This window comes from Impatiens glandulifera, chromosome 8 (genome assembly GCF_907164915.1).
Source record: "Impatiens glandulifera chromosome 8, dImpGla2.1, whole genome shotgun sequence".
Classification (NCBI taxonomy): Eukaryota; Viridiplantae; Streptophyta; class Magnoliopsida; order Ericales; family Balsaminaceae; genus Impatiens; species Impatiens glandulifera.
In genome coordinates, this window is record NC_061869.1 from 10,315,083 (window position 1) to 10,319,372 (window position 4,290).

The 4,290-nt window shown below is 23.4% G+C and overlaps 1 pseudogene; it reads right to left on the reverse strand.

Moving 5' to 3' along the window:
* Positions 1-421: 421 nt before the first annotated feature.
* Positions 422-1,979, reverse strand: LOC124912949 (annotated as a pseudogene).
* Positions 1,980-4,290: the final 2,311 nt, after the last annotated feature.

A 4,290-nucleotide genomic window follows, 5' to 3' on the forward strand; every position in this document is an offset into this window, starting at 1 on the left:
ACACAAGTGTGCCAAATATCAGTGCTTTAAGAAATAAAAATTACCGTGTGCCTAAAATATTATAATGAAAGATATACCTAATTAAGAATTAGAGTGTGATTTTTAAAATTTAATATCCATAATCGGATTGACATATTTTAATCGATTATTTATTTGATAGTTAATTATAATTTTTTGTTTATAAAATTTACACAAATAAAATTCTTAAATAAATACATAAAAATTAGTAAGAATAATATTAGTTTATTTGGTTAGCATATGTAATTTTAATTTAGTATTAAGAACATTGTAATGAAATGAGTGAAAAAAGAGAAAATAATAAAATTTGTATTGCAGCAGTGATTTATTCAATTCTTATAAGAAAAACAACATTAGGTTAATCATTTTAAGCATGTTTGATCATCAAATTAAAGTTTATTTTTTAGTGATTTATCATCCTGCAGTCAGTCCTGATCTCTCCATTTGTTCCAATAAGAGAACCAAGATTCCCCATCTTCACCATAGCTTTAGAAAAGTCTGCATAAAATTTGGCCGGAGTTGAGCTGTAACTGCCCACCTGAGAATCGGTGGAGCCTCCACCAAAAAGTTGTTGATCAGAGTGCAAAAGTCCTTTGTTGTTCATAAGATTCTTGTAGTATGAGTTGTCGAAAATTACAGGGGTGGTGGCGTCAAGATCGGAAAGGTTATCATCGCTGTCGGAGCTTGGGCAGTTAGATTTGAGAGATGCTGCGAGAGATGGATCGATGTTTGTATGGTTATAGATTCGGTCTCTGAAGATGGAACACTTGGCTTTTCCTATTGTATGACCTCCTACAAAAAGAGTATATATTAAAATAATTATTCAAAAGAATAATTTATGTTTTTGAAAAAAGTTTAATAGTATTTTGATATTTTATCATAATTTGATTAATTAGAGAATTTGTGGGAATAATGCATTTTTGTAAAAAAATCAAATAACTCAATGCAATTTTTTTTTTCTTTTCTAGTAAATACAAAACTAGCTACAATTTAAAATGTGTTGATAAGTGTTGCACAAAAAAATGTTACTAAATGACAATTGTTTTTTGTTTTTTTCCTAAGAAAATCAACACACCCTTATCTTGGTGACCCTATTTAAGTTGGTGAGTTGACAGGGAAAATTGAATTTGATAAAAAAAATTCTATTTACCCACTATCTTGAATAACGTATAGATAAAAAGTTCTTTTACCTGATAGCGCAACCATTTCAGTCGATGTAAAATCCTTATTGGAGAAGGCGGAAATGAGATCTCCGAGATCCATGAAAGGTGAGGGAAGATCGGTGTTGGCGGAGTTTAAATTTGCCGTGGTTGAGTCTCTCCGACCTAGTTGAACCGTCCATGTTGGACCGCCCAACTAATAATAATAATTATTATTATAATTATGTTGTTTAAACGAATATTATCATTTTTTATTTCTTTTAGACATTTAAAAAAAATATAATAATAATCATAGTAAGATCTTAAAAACATAGCTAATGAGATATTCTTACTGCAACAACAGAATCTCGAGCCGCAACAGCCAAAATGTCCGCACAAGAAACAACTCCGGGACAAAGACTCTCTAGTTGAGACTTAATTTTATCAATCACGTCAAACCCTCTCAACGAATTAGCATTTGGCTTCGCTGTCTTCTCCCCAATGAAACTACACCGTCGCATCCCTATAAAACAAATCATTAGTACTTAACCAACACTAATATCGCCACTGAAAATCTTAAAAAAATAAGAAGAGAAACAAGAGGAGGTTGAGATCTTGCATTAACAAAACAATCATGAAAATGTAGTCGAAGCAAAGAAGCGCCCATGCGGTGCTCTTTCGCGACGGCATTGAAAACAACCGTCCTTACTGTCGTGAGAACTTTGGGACAAGTGGATGCATAGAAAGATGATGATAATTGGGCAGAATTCATCCCCAACATGATCATGAGAATCATAGAGAAGAACAAGTAATTGAAAAGAACATTCCTCATAATAATTAAATAAGTGTTTACCAAAAAGTCTAGTTAGGTTATTTAGCTTTCTAGTTTAAGGGTTTAAAGATCAAAGGTGAGGTTTAACAACTATAAATAGACACACATTTGGCCAACCTTTAAATATTTCAGTCATCTCACTTTCCACTTTAAGCTAAGGGCTAGTCAATAATAAAAGTAAGTGGAGCACAAAGAAACCCCCACTTTCATTATTCAATTCAAATAAATTTGTATTTATATTATATTTGGTTGATATTAAGTAACTTTGAATATTTGAAAAGTCAATTATTATATACTATGATGCATTATGCTTGATAGACTTTCATAATAAAGTAATGCTAGTTTGAATCCTACACTTAAAATGAAGTGGAAACTTTACACAAAATATTTATATTTATTTTATAATAGTTTGTTGTGTCATTTATAATTTCATTATCTCATTCACGGAATGTTTAATATTTGCATAAACTAGTGATAATATAATATTAATACAATTTTCCAAAAATGACTATCTTAACTATTTAATTAATTTCAATAGTGTATTTTTCCCATTATTTGTTGTTTATTTTTAAGAAAAACAAATTAATGTGTATTGATAAAGTAACTCATGCCACATTGGTCATTGGTTAAAATATTAAGTCCATCCAAAATATATCTCAAACAACACCTAAGTTCTCTTTCTCAATTATTTTCTTAAGATTTTATAACTTGGGTTCATTACTTTGATGTCTTTGTAATTTTCATATTTTGATTTGAGGCATGTAACTGCTTCTTGAGAATTTGTTAATCCATTGTTTCATTCTTTTAATTTGTTATATTGGAATATTTATTCCTCAAACATTTTTTTTTGGGAACAAACAAGGAGAATAGTGCTAATTTTTATTTTTTAGAATTAAATATATATAATATTTTAATATTAAAATGTAAAATAAATGTTTAGTTTATGATATATTTTTTTATAATTAATTTAGTTATTCTAGATAAATCATTTACAAATTTAAGAAAAATATATTTTATTAACTCATCCAGACAACTTAAGTGAAAAAGTGATTTTAAATAAACAAAAACTACTAATTCATTCTTAGTAATTTTTTTTTTAAATATAAGTAAAAATTATGACATAAAACTTTTTTTTTTCTTATTTGGAGAGACCTATATTATATAAAAATATTAATATTACGATCATATATAAAAGCATTAATATTACGATCACTGCACGAGTGAATTTTCACAGGTAAAAGATATAAACAAAATATTATTTATATATTAATAATTTAAATAAAAATAATATTATTTAAATCTTTAAATTAAGTTTAATTTGATTAAGATCATGTTTACTTGTGTGTAAATTTACTTTATAAAATTTTACATAGTCTAATATTCTTTATTATTATATATTTATTTAAAAATAAAAATATTAAATAATTATTTAATTAATTCATTTAATTTTTCTATATATATTATTAATATTTTTTATTATTTAATAACCAAATTGAGTACGAATTGATATTTATAAAAAAAAAAAAAAAAACAGACAAAAATTAAATTTAATATAATAAATTATTAAAAATAAATAAATTAATATAATAGATAATTGGATAAATATAAAATATTTAAAATTAATTAATATATATATAAATAATTAAAAATAATAAGTGGTAATAAAATTATTGTATACATTGTCTTAAATTATTTTTTAATTATAAATTATTATAATAAATAATTAGATAAATATTAAAAAATTATTAAATTAATATAATTATTAAATAAAAAATATGTACTAATAAATAAATTATTCTTGTCTTAACTTATTTATTATAATAATAAAGTATTAAAAACTATTTAAAATTAATATATATATATATATATATATAAAATTAAATAAAAAAATATGTGAAAAAATGATTTAAAACTTATTAAATAATGATTTTAATTATCTTAATTTTTTTTTATAATAATAAATAAGTCTCAAATATATTTCTTAGTAAATTTAAAACCTAACATATTTAGTTAAATATATATTTAATTTTATTAATTTAAATATTTTTATTAATTTGTTTTACAGTTTTTAATTTTAATTTTAATTTTAACAGTTTTTTTTAATTAATAATGTATTATATATATATATATATATTTTGATATTTTCCTTTTTAAAATTTTGATTAATTTTAAAATATTATTTAAAATATATAATGCCTCATTTTGTTTCTGTATAATAATAAATAAATCAAATAGAATTTTTGATCACTCTAAAAATTAATATATTTATTTAAATATATTTTTTTAATATATATATATATA